The sequence below is a fragment of the Vigna unguiculata genome, chromosome 4, assembly GCF_037176805.1.
Source record: "Vigna unguiculata cultivar grain cowpea cultivar isolate G323 ecotype 2 chromosome 4, ASM3717680v1, whole genome shotgun sequence".
Lineage (NCBI taxonomy): Eukaryota > Viridiplantae > Streptophyta > Magnoliopsida > Fabales > Fabaceae > Vigna > Vigna unguiculata.
In genome coordinates, this window is record NC_140795.1 from 29000212 (window position 1) to 29020955 (window position 20744).

The 20744-nt window shown below is 32.9% G+C and overlaps 1 long non-coding RNA gene and 1 other non-coding gene across 4 annotated transcripts; both read left to right on the forward strand.

Annotated features, from left to right (window-relative positions):
• Window positions 1–84, forward strand: TRNAL-CAA (transfer RNA leucine (anticodon CAA)). The gene has a single exon. It is a non-coding gene; the product is annotated as a tRNA-Leu (tRNA).
• A 9717-nt stretch (window positions 85–9801) lies between these two features.
• Window positions 9802–18635, forward strand: LOC114181470 (uncharacterized). 3 transcript variants are annotated; one of them, XR_014994172.1, is made up of 11 exons: window positions 9802–9991; window positions 10185–10301; window positions 15598–15695; window positions 15837–16058; window positions 16222–16319; window positions 16729–16806; window positions 16906–17053; window positions 17680–17790; window positions 17889–17930; window positions 18186–18340; window positions 18453–18635. It is a non-coding gene; the product is annotated as an uncharacterized LOC114181470 (long non-coding RNA). The 3 variants fall into 3 exon arrangements; XR_014994170.1 differs by having other exon boundaries at window positions 9803–10005; XR_014994171.1 differs by having other exon boundaries at window positions 9803–10005; window positions 10200–10301.
• The last annotated feature ends 2109 nt before the right edge of the window (window positions 18636–20744 follow it).

Consider the following 20744-nt stretch of genomic DNA (forward strand, 5'->3'; position numbering starts at 1 on the left):
GTCAGGATGGTCGAGTGGTCTAAGGCGCCAGACTCAAGTTCTGGTCTTCGAAAGAGGGCATGGGTTCAAATCCCATTTCTGACAGTTTTGTTATTTGTTTACTTTAAATTTCTGTTGCTCGTAATATTTTGTTTTCTTTTTTATACTCTTTTTAATTTATAAAATATTATTTACTTAAAAATGTTCTCTCAGTTGAAGAAGTAGAAGCCCCATTTTCAGTCATCCATGGACTCTTATGTAGTATGGTGTGCATGCAAGGGATTTAATAAATACAGTAGAGAAAACATATTTGTCTGCATGAAAATGAAAGATAATTGTTCATTCGTAGTGTGCCATGCCAGTTGTATACATAGTAAATTGTTTCATTATTAGTTTTATGTGAGTCTTCCAATTAATGCATGAGAGAATCCATGGGAAGATTGTTAGAATATGGATCAAACCAGATCAATTTAAAAAGAGAAATAAACCTAACAATATTTAAGCAGTTCTGAATATCCCAAAACAATAGAATGTGGAAGCGTACCTGATCATTACGAACAACCTATGATGCACCGATACTTCAATCTAGATCACCTATCCATATCTGGCACATATCCGCATCAATACTTTAGGATATTTTACCAATGCATATCAATGAAGTATCTAATCTATTAAACACTAATACTTTTATGATATATATGATTTTAATTTGGATTAACAGAATAACAATAATATATTTATCATATTTTTTTAGAATAATTGTACACTTTTCAAGTTGCATATATTACGTATCATATCCTATTATCTTCAAAATAAATGTATCGACGTTTTGGATACGTGTCGTATTGGATGCATGTATCGTATTCGTGCATCATAGGGAACAACAAATAAAAATGGTATCTGATCTTCCAATTGTAGAGCACCTGAAGGTTCCCTCTTAATTTCCCTTTTAATGGGGAGGAAGAGAAATGTACAAGAATAGTACGTATTGTGCTCACAAATGGGGACCACAACCTTATATGTAACTTTTGTCAATTACTCACTTAAATTTCAATATTTGTAATTTGTCCTCTTCAACAAATTAGAATATTGCTGGTATTTTCACATTTAATATATTATGACATATTTATGCTCTTAATCATAGATTTAATTTTTTTATCACTTTAATACTTTGACTAATAATAATATAATGGCCCTGACTTATTTAATTATTCATTATATATACATACATATATATATATATATATATATATATATATATATATATATATCCTTATAAATGTGTTAGACTTTATAAGCTCAAATTTGTCATTAGATGCTCAAATTTGATTACATTTGCATATAAACCCGAAACTGTTTTAGTTGCATTAATTGCAGCTAAACCTCACAATGATCATTAATGCTGACATAACCAAGTACATTGGCTTATCATGACATGTGTAGCATGAAAATTATGTGAAGGTGACCTACACACATCTATTTTCAAGTGGTCCTTACTTTATCTCAATGAGATAAATATAATAACCTTAATATACAGATTGTAATTTCTTAATAATATTTAAAGTATTTCCAAAGACAATGCATGCATACATAAAACCAAATATAAAACTCAAAAACGCGTAAAAGTGACTAACTCCCATTAAACCAACGATTCCTCAAAATGTAAAACATTCATATAAGCAACATGTTCATAAAAAACCTTGGTGGAAGTCCCTTAGTAAGAGGATTTGTCATCATGGAATTTGTCCCTTATTGTTCTATTGATAAATGTTTTACCGACAAATTTATTATCATCGGTAAATTTTCTTGGTAATTAAAGAATTTCTTGTAGAGACTAAGAAAATTTTTAATCTCTCTTTGTTTTTAATGATCACTTTTGTGGAATGAGCAAAAGATAGTGTAGAAGTTGATGCATCTCCATATGATGAAGAACCTGAGTTTAAGTTCATAAGATAACATTTCCTTTTGTCATGTTTAATTTTGGGATAATTCTATGTTTTGAAAGTTTCGATGTATATATTATGTTAATATGATTTTCTTTTTAGATAATTGTACAAATATATTACATATCGAGAGATGGTGGTGGTGGTGGTGGTGATTTTTTAAAGTAGGATATTATTTTTCTTTAAGTGTCGACAAAATGCAAAAATACGTAATTTAATTAATTATAATTTATATTAAATAAATAATATTTTATCTATCGAAAATATTAAGTGATCACTTACTATATTAAATATATTTTATAATATAATACTTTCTTTGGTGGCTAAATCGGTGGCTAAAGTATTAGATTCTGGATAATAATTTAGCGACTGAAAATATTCGGTAGCTAATTATCATATTAAATATATTTTATAAAATAATATTTCTTTCGGTTGCTAAATCGGGGACTAAAACATTACATATTAAATATTGTTTTAGCGACCAAAAATATTCGGTGGGTATTGGCATATTAAATATATTTTACAAAAATAAAATGTATTTTGGTCGCTAAATCGGTTGCTAAAATATTAGATATTAAATAATATTTTTGCAACCAAAAATATGCAGTAACTAATTACCATATTAAATATATTTTACAAAAAAAAAAATTATTTCGGTCGCTAGATCGATGACTAAAACATTACATATTAAATAATGTTTAGCGACCAAAAATATTCGGTGACTAATTACCATATTAAATATATTTTACAAAATAAGATTTATTTTGATCACTAAATCGGTGGTTAAAACATAATATTTAGTGACTAAAAGTTTTCGATGACTATTTCAGTCGCTATAGTAATGAATACTATTGTACATGTATTCAGTCGCTAGATTAGTGGCTATTTGCGACTACTATGAATTGATGGCTACTTTAGTCACAATTTGCAACTAAATCATTTCAGTAACTAATATCGGTTGCTAAATTGCATTTTTCTAGTAGTCTTTTGTCTTTATTATATATATATATATATATATATATATATATATATATATATATATATATATATATATATATATATATATATATATATATATATATATATATATATATATATATATATATATATATATATATATATATATATATATATATATATATATATATATATATATATATATATATATATATATATATATCACTGTTATATGGGATATTACAAAATTAATTATGTTATTGAAATAAAATAAGATTAAAGTGTTATATTGTAATTTATTGTAAAAAAGTGAAATTAAAGTAATTTAAAAACATATTTATTATTTATTTCAAAAACTTATACTAATACAAGCATTTCTTCTTAATACCAACCCAATATTATTTATAAAGAAATAGAAAACATTTTTTTATAAATTGTTTTTACAATCTCAAATGTTTCTCATTATAAATTATTATAACAAGTTACAAACAGTTAAATATTAGATTAAACTAAACAACCTAATAATAATAATAATATCATTATTATTATTAAATTATTATTATTATTATTATTATTAAATTACAATTTCTAACACCCCATTTTATTTAATAAATGAAATTAAAGGAAGCATCACACTAAAATAATATCTTAGCGTAGTCTCAGAATTTAAACACCACTCCTTACAATCCAAGACACACCACGATGCCCAAACAGAAACAAGTTATACAGTTTACTGGAATCATATAGAAATCTAAAGACAAACAAGTACATGGGTCATAGCCCTAAAGAAAGCCCAAGAAGAACATGAAGTCCAGCCCAAGTAGACTATGCAACGGAGTCTCTCTCCCGTTGACCACGAGTAACTCTCGCATCTGCTCCCATGAATAAATTGATGATCATCGCAAAGGTAGAAGAACAACATACAAGCAATTCAAACAAGCAAAGGGTAAGTTAGAGTCAAAAGGATTTTCATCATGCAATCAGATATACTTTCACAGTTCAATATACACACATCTTCCAAGCATGTTATGACCTTCCAATCAATACACTAAGACTCAAATCGACTCATTTAGATATGTATAATTAGGTCGGATTCAGCGGATGCTTGTGCTTGTGGTCGATATCTCTGCTGACCCCCGAGTTGCTCACCCCCGAGCTAAGTGTTACAAGTGTTACAATATATCCAAACCCCCACACACAAGGTTAGCCCTTAATGAGTTTCAGTCCTCCTGCTACCCTCACCACAAGAGTCAGTCCGCTCTAAGTGAGACTAACTGACTCCTTAGAGTGTCAAGATGCAACCTTACCTTGAATCCTTACCCAATTATATAGATGGGGCACCACCATGAATTCTCACTAACAGGGGTCATAGAATTACGTCCCGACCACTGAAGCACGACCCTGAAATCTCACCTAGAGATTTCAAGGAAATTACGCACTGACCACAAACCAAACATATACAGACAACCAAGCAATATTTATCATGCGGGTATATATATATATATATATATATATATATATATTTCACTGTTATATGGGATATTACAAAATTAATTATGTTATTGAAATAAAATAAGATTAAAGTGTTATATTGTAATTTATTGTAAAAAATTGAAATTAAAGTAATTTAAAAACATATTTATTATTTATTTCAAAAACTTATACTAATACAAGCATTTCTTCTTAATACCAACCCAATATTATTTATAAAGAAATAGAAAACATTTTTTTATAAATTGTTTTTACAATCTCAAATGTTTCTCATTATAAATTATTATAACAAGTTACAAACAGTTAAATATTAGATTAAACTAAACAACCTAATAATAATAATAATATCATTATTATTATTATTATTAAATTATTATTATTATTATTATTATTATTATTAAATTACAATTTCTAACGCCCCATTTTATTTAATAAATGAAATTAAAGGAAGCATCACACTAAAATAATATCTTAACGTAGTCTCAGAATTTAAACATCACTCCTTACAATCCAAGACACACCACGATGCCCAAACAGAAACAAGTTATACAGTTTACTGGAATCATATAGAAATCTAAAGACAAACAAGTACATGGGTCATAGCCCTAAAGAAAGCCCAAGAAGAACATGAAGTCCAGCCCAAGTAGACTATGCAACGGAGTCTCTCTCCCGTTGACCACGAGTAACTCTCGCATCTGCTCCCATGAATAAATTGATGATCATCGCAAAGGTAGAAGAACAACATACAAGCAATTCAAACAAGCAAAGGGTAAGTTAGAGTCAAAAAGATTTTCATCATGCAATCAGATATACTTTCACAGTTCAATATACACACATCTTCCAAGCATGTTATGACCTTCCAATCAATACACTAAGACTCAAATCGACTCATTTAGATATGTATAATTAGGTCGGATTCAACGGATGCTTGTGCTTGTGGTCGATATCTCTGCTGACCCCCGAGTTGCTCACCCCCGAGCTAAGTGTTACAAGTGTTACAATATATCCAAACCCCCACACACAAGGTTAGCCCTTAATGAGTTTCAGTCCTCCTGCTACCCTCACCACAAGAGTCAGTCCGCTCTAAGTGAGACTAACTGACTCCTTAGAGTGTCAAGATGCAACCTTACCTTGAATCCTTACCCAATTATATAGATGGGGCACCACCATGAATTCCCACTAACAGGGGTCATGGAATTACGTCCCGACCACTGAAGCACGACCCTGAAATCTCACCTAGAGATTTCAAGGAAATTACGCACTGACCACAAACCAAACATATACAGACAACCAAGCAATATTTATCATGCGGGTATATATATATATATATATATATATATATATATATATATATATATATATATATATATATATATATATATATATTACATCGACCTTTATAACCAATCCCTTTCATGTTCCAAATAAAACTCATACCAACTCATCATACTCCATCCATGAATACAGAATTTCAACTCATCTCATTACCATGCCTTTTTCATAACCAACCATTCCATGTTCATTACATGCCAAGTATTATTCAAGTTCATCATTCACAACTCACACACCCTCCCACCCATGCATATTCATTCCCCTCATGCCATTATATAATAATCCAATCAAACACAAGCCAAACATCCAAGAACAGGAAAAACGCCAAACCAGAACGTACTCTCACCCAGCTCCTCGCTCAGGCTGAAGGGTCTCGCTCAGGCGAGAGCTCGACATACAGGTATAGTGACTTTTGCGCATGCTCACTTAGGCGAGACCCTCCTTGCCTGAGCGAGATGCTCGCTCGCTCAAAAACAGAACTAGTCTCCTGAGCGACCATTCACGTGGAAAAACCTGGGCGAGCCTTTGTTAATCTCGCCTAGGCGAGGCAGGCTCGCTTGGGCGAGAAGACCAGTGCTCACCATTGTTCTCTCGAGTAACAGCCACCCACACACATCCAAACAGTTCAAACAGGCATTTTCAACCAATTATATTCTCACACAGGCCATCCAATCATCATATACTCATCAAATAAGCAGATTTTACCGAAAATATAGTAAGTTCTAGCTTCCCTTACCTGGAAAGAGTTAGCCAAACAACTTCGACACTAAAGCGAATGAGTACGAGCACTCCCGGAGCAGATTTAAGATCTGAGGAACCCTAACATATATGAGGCACGAGATTAATTACACAGAGCCCTAACAGGAAACACGAAGAACTAAACCAGGGATGAAGGTTAAGGGTTCGTGAACAACTTACGTGGTAAAACGAGACCAAATCGACTCAAATCTGACTGAACTTCAAAACCCTAGCAGAGGTTTTGCTGCTGCTCTATGAAGGAATGGAGGAACTGTTTCTGCAAAGTGAAAGGGGATGGAGCATTAGGGCAGACTTAGGGTCTGTTGTCCCTTTGGGCCAGCCCTTAGGTCCAATAGTTTGGGGCAACCTTTAAAAATAAAAGAGCAGAATAAAAGTGGGCTTAACACAATTTCCTATAAATATATATTATACCAGTTGAGAAATTAGTGGTGGATGTAACCAATGTGAAACAGAAAAAGACAATATATTTTATAATCATATATGAAAATGCTCTTAGCGAGGCCAAATTGGAAAGTTTGGGTACATATTGTTACTTTATATCTTACTAGCTTTAAAGTTTATCTATTTATTGTAAGAGTTGACATTTGTTTTTCTAATCTAAAGAGAAAAGAGGATGTGATGTCACGAGAAGGGACTTGCACTTGGAAGGGAGATTGTTAGGGACCCAAGTGTGAATCTAAGTCTCACATTGACTAAAAATGAAAAAGTAGAGCACTATATAAGGATAAAGACCCATAAACCAATTGTGTTAAGATTTTTGGTTGAGAATGGTGTCAATAACTTATGTGGTTGGACTTAGGTCTCATGGTGTTGTATCTCCCCAAAGGAAGGCCTTCCTCCCTCTTAAACCAAAGAAATTTTTATATCAAATGACATATATCTAGATAATTGAGTTTAATGTTCACTAATTGGTATATATATATATATATATATGATGTACTGCATTTTATTCATACTTTGCACATCAACTTACCAACGCTTCTGAATAGTTCCTTAGGCTCTAGTAATTATTTTGTCGAGGGATAGTTCTTTTGAAAAACTTATGTTGTCTATAATTGGTTTGCATATATGTTATAGTTGTTTTCTTTTTGAATAACTATATATTAATACCTTATACACTATAATCTATTCAATTTTATAACATTTTATTTAGTAATTCTATAAATGTTACGTTTAATAATAAAATATTATAAGTGGGGTCTTCATTTTAAAAGACTTGTTTTAAGATCCAATAATTTATTTAAAAAATAGTATAAATTTTTTAAATATTAATATCTTTATACTTTCTTATAGTTGTAGAATCTTTCAGAATTTTATGGCACAACCTATTATATAAGCTAAAGAAACAAGGAAGAGATCATTGAATCTTACCAAATTTATCTAAAACAGTGTAAAAATTTAAATATATTAATATGTATACTTTTCTTATAATTTCTGTCTCCGACATCTCCATAGTATTTAAGATTTTTTTTTCTTTTTAAAAAGTTTATAAAAAATAGTACATATATATTATATTATATATAATTTAAATGTAACAAAATCTTCATCTCATCATAAATCATACAAATAAGTATGTGTTTAGTCCCTGAATTTTGACTCAAAATTGGAATTCGTCCTTGGCCAAAACTTTAATAAATTTTAGTCCCTAAACTTTAAAAATGAATGAATATAGTCCTTTTAACTCAATTTTATTAACTTTTTTTTAGGTTTCGAACGCATTGCTCAGTAAATATTGAGCCGAGAATGTGTCAAACGGCGTAAACAACTCCAATATTAATACGAAATACATTCGACATATTGAAAAAAGTCAATGTAATTGGGTTAAAAGGACTATATTCATTCATTTTTAAAGTTTAGAGACCAAAATTTATCAAAGTTTGGATCAGGGACAAATTCCAATTTTCGGCCAAAGTTCAAGGACTAAAAACATACTTAACAGAATAATTTAACATCAGTACTCTATGTTTTTCTGTTTTTATATTTAAATTACACTCTTTTAAGATGTGATAAAGTTATTTCTTTTATCTTGCGTGTGAATAGAGGAATAGCGGATTATTTTGGCACATAACCCATGGTGGAAAATCTTATCTCTTGTGGTGGCACAGAGTTACATGCAAATGCAAACTACTTTATTATGTATTTAATAGTTCTTTACAAGTTAGTTTTCACTGAATGGTTCTCACATGAACACTAAAATCTGCTGCGCAGGTTTCTCACAGTAACCTTAACCCTCCTCCTTCTGCTATTCCCACACTTTTTTTTTCTTCTTTTTCTTTTTTTCTGTCTCTTAAGAGGTATTGTTTTTGTGGTGCATTTCTATAAAGTTCTACAAAGATGAATGCATACTATGAATAATTTCACTACATTCATTCTTATGGCTAATTCTGAAAGTTGCACATGTTTTCTTACAGTAACTCTAACCTAAAAGTCACTCGAGATTGGTGAAGTTAAAACTGTTTCAGATCGGAGGAGTGTTCTCAGTATTCTGACTTGGTGAACTTTCTATTCATGAAACGACATGACTGCTTTATTTCATTTCAGATTTAGAAGCTGTTAACTAGTGTTTCTTTTTTGTATTTAACAGATTTTTTCTCATTTTATGTTTATAATTTTTTTTACCTAATAAACCGTAAATTCTAAGTTGATGCTGTGAATTTAAAATCTTATCTTCAAGAGACAGAACTTTTAATACTTTGACAAATATATTCTTTTAATTTATTCTTTAGAAAAATCACAAAATTGTAAAAAAAATAAAAGTATATATTTATACTCATATTTTTATTCTTTGTTAGCTATTGTAAGAGTGAATACTTATTTTAAATTTAGTATTTAGAAAATAAAATGATATTGGACTTGTCATGTAGAAATAAAATAGACAAAATTTAAAAAATGTTCTCGGAAAGTTTCTCATAACAAAGATTTTGTGTTAAAAATTATTTTATCACATAGTTGTAATGAGTTGAATAATGCTAAGAGCCCAAAAGATATGTGACGGAGAAGACGATGCCTCTATCCAAGAAATTACAAAATATCCTCTGCTAATTGCTTCCGCTGTCTTTGTTTCTTCTTACATATAATTGTCATCACATAAAAATAAATTTTTTTAAATAAAAGGATATGTACTTTTCATTTAATTTAATAAATTTTCAAAAAATTACTAAACAGAATTTTAATTTATTGTCTGTTTCAAATAGTTTTAGAAAAAAAAATAGTAAGAGAATAATTTAAAAAGAATAGAAATAAAATAATTAATTAATAAATTAAAAGTTTTTGAACGAACATCGATATTCAAAACTAAAACAAAAGACTGTTGCTGTAACGCAGGTAAGTCACGCGTATAGACAGAGGTAGTCCAACATGGGTTAAAGGTTACGGTCTTTGAAAACCCTAACTCATAAGAGAATGAGAAAACATAATTTCTAACCTGTAGAGAAGAAAACCTAAATATAGAGAATAAAAAAAAGAAAGACAGTCGTTTGCGGTGTGTATTCTGGGAGGTGTTATGAATATGTTTGGCTCTGCATAAGGAAGTATGTTGTTGATGGTAAACTTCTTTTCTTTTCTTTTTTTTTTTTATTTATTTTGTTCCTTCGTTCTTTTGTTGGAAAAATTTGGTGAAGCCAGTGGTAAGGTTTAGTTTTGCTCTAATGCATGCCACTTATCGCCATATTCATTTTACCTCTTAGAACTTTCTAACACTGTCTATCATTTATTTTATTTTAGCTTTCCTTTGTGAAGGTACTGGTACTGTGAAGGAATGATTCACTTCATCTCAGTTTATTTTCACTGGAATGAAATTCTATCACGCCTCCTGTTGGTTCAAAGAACTTCTCTGCAGAGGTATTCTTCTTTTTCAACTCCTTTTTCATCTTTACATTTTATAAACACTCTGCATGCTTTACTTGGTCACATTATGCATATTTTTGTTTTCTTGTCTTGTACCAGGTCATTGGTATCCCTCATGAGATACTTTATCTTGTTTAAAATTGTTTATCATGCTGGATACGTGTGCCTTAGTACAGAAAAAACTCGCTGATTTTTGTATGTTTCAACTATAGTTAGAAAGCAATGGAATTTTTGACACACTTGCAATGCAAGAAAAACTTAAATTTTTTTTTAAAAACTATGACTACTATTGTTTTTGTAAATGTGAAATGTTCCAAATGTCAGCTGAGACATCCATGGTACAAAATGAAAGAATGAGAGAGTATAAAATACAGTACTTGTATATATGTATATGTTTTTATTAAAGTGTAATGCAAATTCTAGAAGAATCTAGAAAATCATAAGACAAAAGTATTGAAATGTAATGAAAGTTCTAGAACAAAGTAGAAAAGCCTAAGATATGAAGAAAAATATCAAGAACATTCTACATAGGCAAAAATCTAGAACATTCCACACAAGTTGTGGCTAGCACTTTCTAGAATACTCTATAGGTCTATAAATACCCATGTACTCAATCATTTGATGAATGCCAAGAACTAAGATCACATCTAAAACACCACTCTCACTACTACAACTACATACTCCTTCCAACTACAACTTTCACACTCTACTATCTACACATTTTCTCAATCCCTTCAACTATCCCTTTCACAACCTTAAAATACCAACAGTGGTACCAGAGCTACGTTCGATCATTTATTGGGCGTAGAAAAATTACTCTATTACTTTCAAAACCTTCCTTCTATACTTCCAAAAGAAGAGAGTTTTTTTCTCTTAACCTATGGCTTCTAACATTGTTCACTTTTCTTCAGTCCCCCTATCAGTTTTTACCGGTGAAAATTTTGACCTCTAGAAACTCAAACTAAAGACATATTTTATCTCACAAAAATTGTGGGATATTGTTCAATCTGGTTATACAAAACCAGATAATATTGAGACTCTATCTGAGGAGGAACAAAAAAAGCTAGAAGATTCTGAACAAAAGGATGCCCAAGCATTGTTTGTTCTTCAACAAGCTGTTGGAGAAACTATCGCCAGGAGGATCATGGATGCAGAAACTGCAAAAAGGGCATGGGATATTTTGGAAGAAGAATTTGAAGGCAATGAACAGGTACGCTCCGTTAAACTACACTATCTAAGAAGAGAATTTGAGACCATCAGAATGAAGGAATCTGAGACCATTGAAGAATACTATGGAAGAATAAAAGAAATAGTGAATAAAATGAAGTTATATGGAAAAGAAATTAAGGAAAAAAGAGTGGTAGAAAAAATTCTTATCACTCTCACAGAGAAATATGATTCCATAGTAGCTTCCATAGAAACTTCCTCGGATCCATCTTCTCTATCGATAAGTAAATTAGTTGGTCTCCTTGGAGCGCACGAAGCAAGATTAAATAATCGTGCTAATACAAATTCAGTCGAAAATGCCTTCCAATCAAAGCTCAAATTACAACCCAAAAGGAGAGAAGAAGAAGAAAAGAAAAATATTGAAGAATATTCTAGAAGCAAAGATTCTAGAAATTTCTCTGGAAGCAAGAAAGATAAATATCCTCCGTGTGGCATTTGCAATAAGTCAAGTCATGCAGAAAAAGATTGTTGGCATTGTGGGAAGCCAATATGTCATTATTGCAAGAAGCCTGGACATGTGGAGAAATATTGTCGTAATAAAAATAAGCATCAAGCAAACTTTGCTGAAGAACATAATCAGGAGCAACGTTTATTCTATGCCAATCAAGAATCTCATAGTGGAGAAGGAAACTGGTACTTGGACAGTGGATGCAGCAATCACATGGCCAAAGATCAAAGTATCTTCAAAGACATTGATAAATCTGTCAATGTCAAAGTTCGACTTGGAAATGGCGCCACAGTGGAGTCTCAAGGCAAAGGAACTGTCATGGTGGAAACAAAGAAAGGTATGAAATTCATCAAGGATGTTTTACTAGTTCCCAACCTTAAAGAAAATCTTTTAAGTATTGGCCAAATGATGGAGAATGGGTATTCTCTTCACTTTGAGAAAGATACATGCAAAATTTATGATAGTAGAAAGATAGAAATTGGCCAAGTAAAAATGGAGAAGAGAAATAGAAGCTTTCCCATAAGCTTCAAACCTGGAACTAATATTGCCATGAAGGCGGAAGTTGAAGACTCATGGCTTTGGCATAGGAGATTTGGCCACTTCAACACACATGCCTTAAAGCTTCTATATCAGAAAAACATGATGAGGGATCTTCCTTACTTGAAGGAGAATAATGAATCATGCGAAGGATGTCTTCTCGGCAAGCAACACCGATTACCATTCTCAACAGACAAAGCATGGAGATCAAAAGACTTACTAGAATTAATCCACACCGAAAATGTTTGTGGACCAATGAGGACGCCTTCACATCACAACAACAGGTACTTCATCCTCTTCATTGATGACTTCTCTAGAATGACATGGGTCTATTTCTTAAAGGCAAAGTCAGAAGTCTTCGGAATATTCAAGAAATTCAAGGCCCTTGTTGAGAAGCAAAGTGGAAAACAAATAAAAGTACTTAGAAGTGATCGTGGAAAGGAGTACACATCTCATGAGTTTGACAAATTCTGTGAAGATGAAGGCATAGAACGACAACTTACAGTCGCATATACTCCACAACAAAATGGTGTTTCAGAGAGAAAGAATCGCACAGTCATGGAGATGGCGAGATCAATGCTGAAGGAGAAAGGACTACCAAATACATTTTGGGCAGAAGCAGTCTACACTGCGGTCTACCTACTCAATAGATGTCCTACTAAAGCAGTCCAAGACAAAACTTCAATCGAAGCCTGGAGCGGTAAGAAACCATCAGCTAAACATCTAAAAGTATTTGGATCTGTTTGCTATATTCATGTTCCAGACCAAAAGAGACACAAACTAGAAGACAAGACCGTACGAGGCATCTTCTTGGGATATAGTACACAATCCAAAGGCTATAGAGTCTATAATCTTCAAACAAAGAAGCTAACTATCAGTAGAGACACTGAAGTAGATGAAAGCGCTACTTTGAACTGGGAAGAGGAACAAATTGAAAGGAAGACAATATACATGCCCAACAATCAACCAACTACAAGCCAAGAAGATAATGATCAAGATACCATTATAACTCCAGAATCTCCTACAACTCCAACATCAATTCAAGATCAAGAAGAATCATCGTCTGAATCCACTCCGAGACGAATCAGATCTCTAACAGACATCTATGAATCTTGCAACTTGGCTACACTAGAGCCTGGAACCTTTGAAGAGGCCGCAAAACAAGAAGAATGGGTCAAGGCAATGAAAGAAGAGATAAAGACAATAGAGAAAAACAACACTTGGGAGCTAGCAGATTGTCCAAAAGATAAAGATATCATCGGAGTTAAGTGGGTCTTCAAGACAAAGTTAAACCCTGATGGTACCATACACAAACACAAGGCAAGGTTGGTAGCTAAGGGTTATTCACAACAACCTGGAGTAGACTACAATGAGACATTTGCTCCAGTTGCTCGACTAGACACAATAAGAACTCTAATAGCCCTTGCAGCACAAAAAGGATGGAGCATCTACCAATTAGACGTCAAGTCTGCATTCCTCAATGGTGTTCTTGAAGAAGAGATCTATATAGAGCAACCACCAGGATTTGTGGTTAAAGGCCAAGAAGCTAAAGTGTTGAGATTGAAGAAAGCTTTATATGGCCTGAAACAAGCTCCTCGTGCATGGTACAGCAGAATCGATCAATATTTCACCAATCAAGGATTCAGGAGGAGCAAGAGTGAGCCTACACTATACATCAAGACACAAGGTCAGCATACTCTTTTACTCTCTCTATATGTAGATGATCTTATTTATACTGGAACCAACACAAAGATGTTGATGGAGTTTAAAAAAGATATGATGAAGACCTTTGAGATGACTGATCTTGGCTTGATGAGTTATTTCCTCGGCATAGAGGTAAGTCAAAGAGGAGATGGAATATTCATCTCACAAAAGAAATATACACAAGATTTGCTGAAGAAATTTAAGATGTACGGGTGCAAACCTGTAAGCACACCACTAGTGACAAATGAGAAACTACAAAAGGTGGATGGAGCACCAGAAGCCGATGCATCTCGATACAGAAGTTTAGTTGGAAGTCTACTTTATCTGACGGCTACACGACCAGATATCATGTTCGCTACAAGTCTCTTATCAAGATTCATGCAAAACCCAAGCCAAATACATCTTGGCGTAGGCAAAAGAATTTTAAGATATCTACAAGGAACCAAAGAGTACGGTATATGGTACAAATCCACAGGCAATCCAACATTGCTTGGTTATACTGATAGTGATTGGGCAGGGTCAGTGGACGACATGAAGAGCACCTCAGGCTATGCTTTCTCACTTGGATCGGGGATATTCTCTTGGGCGTCAAAGAAGCAAGCCACAGTTGCACAATCAACCGCTGAAGCAGAATATGTGGCAGCCGCTGAAGCAACAAGTCAGGCTATATGGCTTCGAAGAATACTCAAAGATATGGGAGAAAAACAAAGTGGCCCTACTACAATTAATTGTGACAATAAATCAACCATTGCAATGACAAAGAATCTTGTGCATCACAGCAGAACAAAACATATAGCAATTAAATACCACTTCATCAGAGAAGCGGAAACAAATATGAAGATACGACTTGAGTACTGCCCGACAGAAGATCAAATTGCAGATATCTTCACAAAGGCCTTACCAAGACCAAGATTTGAACTACTACGCGCTATGCTTGGAGTTACCGAATTTGCATCAAGGAGGAGTATTAAAGTGTAATGCAAATTCTAGAAGAATCTAGAAAATCATAAGACAAAAAGTATTGAAATGTAATGAAAGTTCTAGAACAAAGTAGAAAAGCCTAAGATATGAAGAAAAATATCAAGAACATTCTACATAGGCAAAAATCTAGAACATTCCACACAAGTTGTGGCTAGCACTTTCTAGAATACTCTATAGGTCTATAAATACCCATGTACTCAATCATTTGATGAATGCCAAGAACTAAGATCACATCTAAAACACCACTCTCACTACTACAACTACATACTCCTTCCAACTACAACTTTCACACTCTACTATCTACACATTTTCTCTATCCCTTCAACTATCCCTTTCACAACCTTAAAATACCAACAGTTTTCTTTAATGATGGTTTTCCTGTGATGAATACAGTACTCGTTTCTTATATCGTAATGTCAAGGAATATGGTTTCGTCCAAACATGTAGGGAATGCGGTGCAACTCTTAGAGTTTTGGGGAGTGTTTGGAAAGGTATGGTTTCGCCATGTATACAGTTTTTAATTTTAATGCTCTGTTTGGATGTTACATTTTAGTTATTGTAGTTTTCTGTTCAATAATGGATGCTGCACAGGTGCAAGCAATAAAAATGTTTCTTTTCTACAATTGTTGCAGGGCTAAAAGACTTAAAAGCCACAAGGTGCCTGGAATTCAAGGGTTACTGTGCTCGTATCACCAGCCTTCTTTCCTTTTTGCTGCTCCCTTCAACTCAGCATTCAACGAGGGAATTCCTTTCTCCTACTCCAAGTGGACGCGAGATTATCTTCTACTCAGAATAAGAACTCCGAGGATGCTGCGGCCAGTTCTCCAAAGGGAACTGGAAAATCTTGTCATCAAGTACTTTATTCATTTTTTTTCTTTATTTTTGTGATGTCCAATTTTTCATTTTGCTCGTTGGAGTCTGATGATTATCCAATTACTCTTTGTTGTTCGGTTTGTTTCTTGATTTTGTGGTGCATTTGGATGATAACATTTTTGTTTTGTTGGGTTTCCACTGTAGTGCCGGCAAAAAAAGGAAAATTTTACTGCAACATGCAAGAACCTCAAGAATGGAAAATATTGTCCAATTAAGTTCTGCAACAAGTGCCTCTTGATCAGGTCAGTCAGCATTATAAATTTTAGGTTTTCTTTTTAGATGCTTTTATTTTTCAAAATTATTCTATCCTTCTTTCATAAAAGTGTGATATGCAGCATATCAAAGATGTGGGAACAGTGGAAGGGCACAGAGGAGCTCAAGGCCTTGTTTTTGGGCATGTTTATGGCAAAGCCTTTTTTAATTTGCAACACCATCCAAAGATCCACTTTTTTGCAACGAGTATACAAAGAAATCACAAAAATATGACTAATATTCTAAAAACTATGACTAATATTGATTTTTGTAAATGGGAAATGTTCCAAATTGTCAGCTGAGATATCTGTATATGTTTTGTTTGATGAGGATTTTGCTGTGGTGATTTGTTGTCTTAATATCATTTAAAGTGGTTGGAAACTTGCTTAATATGTCCAGGAAACTCAGGAGATATATTTAACATATGCAAAAGGAGTGAAAGAAGCAAAACTTAAGATTGCTGCAACTAAGAAAAAGGTAATAGAAAATAAGGTGTTATGGTTTTTTTATATGGATTACCATTGCCGTGACATTGTGTTCATAATAATTCTGTGTGCTTAATATGTACATGTAAAGTGTGAAGTTGCGGAATTAGAAGGCAAAAGTTGTTCCTTCAACTGTGTCCCCTTTACAATGGAGGACCATGATGCTCTTATAAAATGAAGAACTGAGGTTGATGAAGCACACGCTGACACGGTCATGTTAAAGAGGACAAATAAAAAAGGTATGTCATGATTAATTGATTATGAATTATGCATCATTCATGTTATCCTAAATTTCTCCACTTTCAGTTTTTAGTCAAAATATTTTCATGTGGTACAAAATTTCTTGGTTCAAAGTTTTCCAAGTTGTAAACAAATAATTATTAGCACAAGATCTGAAAGCAAAATAAAAGGTTGGTTTTGTTTTATGATCACACTAGGACGAAAAAGAACTAATATGTATTATGGCAAACAACTGTTGGTACATAGGTTTAGTATTATGTTTTGCTATAATTTCGTTTGCATTATATACTCTTCAATGCTTTTATAATATCTTGTTTCTTTTCTTGCACAATAGCATTCGCTTACAACATCCCGTAAGATGTTTAATTTCTTAGTTTAAATTCATCAATTTTTGTATTTTCTAAACATCTAGCTAGGTCTTGGTTTGATAGAGAAACAAATGTTCTTAATGTGGTAAAAACAGAAAATAGAGTATGTGTATGTAATTTTGTTTGGTAAATAATTTAATGCTCTTAACGAGGCCAAATTTGGAAAGTTTGGTTACATATTGTTACTTTATATCTTACTAGCTTTAAAGTTTATGGTATTTATTGTAAGGGTTGACATTTGTTTTTCTAATATAAAGAGAAATTAGGATGCGATGCCACGAGAATCAATCCAGAGTTTGTGGACAATAATGGGATGATATTTTAGAACTTGCAACATGACAATGATGAACCTGTTATTCTGTTGTAAGGTAATTCTCAAAATTCATGAGCTCAATTTTTCTGATCGATGATACATTTTGACTTGGGCTTTAGCAAGTTTTCTAAACGAAAGTTGGTCTGTTTATAGTCCTGCAGAGAAGGATGAGGTTGATAAATATATTTCTTCAAGGTGAATTCTTTTCTTAATTTACATTATATTTCAAAGTTTGCATCCTTTATATTTTGTCAATGAACACGATCAGGCTTCATGTGTTGAAAATGTTGAGAGAAAATATTAATTTGGATTCTAAGAAGTCATTTAAGATACTTAAAGATTTATAATGTAATGATAATGTGACACTTTCTAAGAACTTCGATATATAATTTTTAATGTCCTATTCGGATGTTACATTTTATTGACTGAGCCACAACTATTGAATTGCAGGACTACAAGACTTAATAGCCGCAAGGATTCTCACCTGCTTGTGAGCGAATCAAGTTCGCAGGACTTTTGAGTGAATAATGTTATTATTGTTAAGAGGATATATATTGGCCAAAATACTTATTTCATACGGCTCTTCTTTCAGTGATGGAGTATTGGTATTATATTTTCTAAGAACTTTTTTAAATTTATCTAATAATAATAATAATATTATTATTATTATGTTGCTAACATTATTATTAACATGTTATACATTTTTTGTTTTTGTAGGTTTTGGTAGAAATCTTTCTCTGGTGATGGCCCTTTTAGTGGAACACAAAATGAAATGTCTTTTTTTTATTCTGTATATTTCCAATTTAATAAAGAATTTTAGATCTTTTATCTTGATCGATTATTAGTAATGTAGACTTTTATTTAATAAGAATTTTATGATTACTTTTCTTTTTTATTGACTTTTCTAGTATCATCACACATCATTAAAAGAAATTAATAAATACACAAATAATCATGCATAGGTAAAAAAATGTAAAAATAAAATATTTAATTTAGAAGGGAACGTTGAAAAAAACATTAATGGAACTAAAAGGGTAAAAATGATACACATATTAAGAACATAAAAGTATGTAAATCTACTTTTTAACTAAAAATGTTCCTGGTAAAAAAAAATAATGTTTGTGTTAAAAATAATTGCTAATTGAATTAGTGACAGCAAAAATCTTTGTATAAAAGTTGTTTTGGAATCTGTTTTGGGTCTGAAAATTTAGGGAGATCACGCAGTCTTCATCTGAGACAGAGCCAACTGAGAGACAGAAAAGCTTCAGAAGATTCTACAATAACTCAAGCACAGATCCAAGAAGAATTGATGGTTGATTCTACTATGATGGATCTTGCTTGATTCAAGGAGCATCAAGTCAAATCTGCACAACTTAGGTGTTTTCGTTTCTTGTTTTGTTTTCTGTATTTCTGATTACAGTAGCTTCAGTGTTTGAAGTGTGGACCTAGGTGCAATTGTGTGGATGCATTGCTCCTAGGGGAAGTTCTTGATTGTTGAATCAAGTTCTTGGGTTTTGGGGTTAGAATTACATAGGTGTGCTTGTAATTCTTGGAACCTTTCTGTTTAGTGGAATCCTCCTAAGTGTATTACTTAGGAGAAGACTGGATGTAGATTCGCCTTGAATCGAACCAGTATAAATTGTGTGTTTTGATTCCTCTTCTCTCTTTTAATTCTTCTTGATTGATTTAAACAGTCCATTAACCCAAAACTGTGTAATTGATTAATTGAGCTTTAAAACCTAAAGATCTTTCCAAGATTCATCTCAAATTAGTAAAAACACATTAATCAATTCAGATCCCTTTGTGGTTAGGAGTATTAGACAGATCTGATTTTTAACAATTGGCACCAGAGCTGGTTAATCGCACGCTAATCGATTAGAAAGATCCTGTTATGTCTAATACATCTCAAACCTTTGCTGAAGGGGCATCCATCAACAGCCCCCCTCTGTTTGCTAGGGAAAACTATCCCTTCTGGAAAATTCGAATGAAAATCTTTCTTGAGTCAGTAGACAAAGGGGTATGGGATGCAGTGGTAAATGGACCTTTTAAACCAATTAAAATAGTGGATGGAGAGACTTTTCCTAAAGAATTCTCACAATGGACCGCTGATGAGAATAAGAGGGCACACTATGATGTTAGAGCCAAAAATATTATATCTTCTGCACTAACTTTGGATGAATTTTACAGGGTATCTGTGTGTGAATCAGCCAAAGAAATGTGGGATGTCTTGGAAGTAACCCATGAGGGCACAAGTGAAGTCAAAAGGGCAAGGAAGAATACTCTCATTCAAGAGTATGAAATGTTCAGAATGAAGACTGGAGAAAGCATCTGTGATGTGCAGAAAAGATTTACACATATAGTAAATCATCTTCTAGCTCTTGGCAAGACTTTTGACAAAGAGGAACTAAATATCAAAATCTTGAAGAGTTTAAATAGGACATGGCAGCCCAAAGTGACAGCAATTTCTGAATCTAGAGACCTCACTAGCATGAGCATAGCCACTCTCTTTGGAAAATTGAGGGAACATGAATTAGAGCTTGGAAGACTCAAGGAAGAAGAGGATGGAGAAAAGAGGCACACTATAGCCTTGAAGAGTGCAGTGAAATCTGCAGTAAAACAGAAAAAGGCAGATTCTGCAGATGACTCCAATGATGGAAACTCTGACAGTGAAGCTTTGAGCTTAATGGTGAAAAAGTTTTCAAAATTTTTGAAGTATAAGAACAAGACCAACAACAGTTTTGCAGGAAACAAGAGGCAGACCAGATCTGGAACTCAAACCTGCTATGAATGTGGTAAGACAGGACACATCAAAGCTGATTGTCCAGTGCTGAAGATGAAGCAGAAACTGGATGAGAAAAATGAGGCAGAGAAGCACATGAAGAAAAAGAGAGCCTACATTGCATGGGAGGAAAATGACTCCAGCACATCCAGTGATTCAGATGACAGCACTGAAGAGGAGAATAATCTGTGTCTGATGGCTAAAGCTGAAACATCCATTAAAGCAGAATC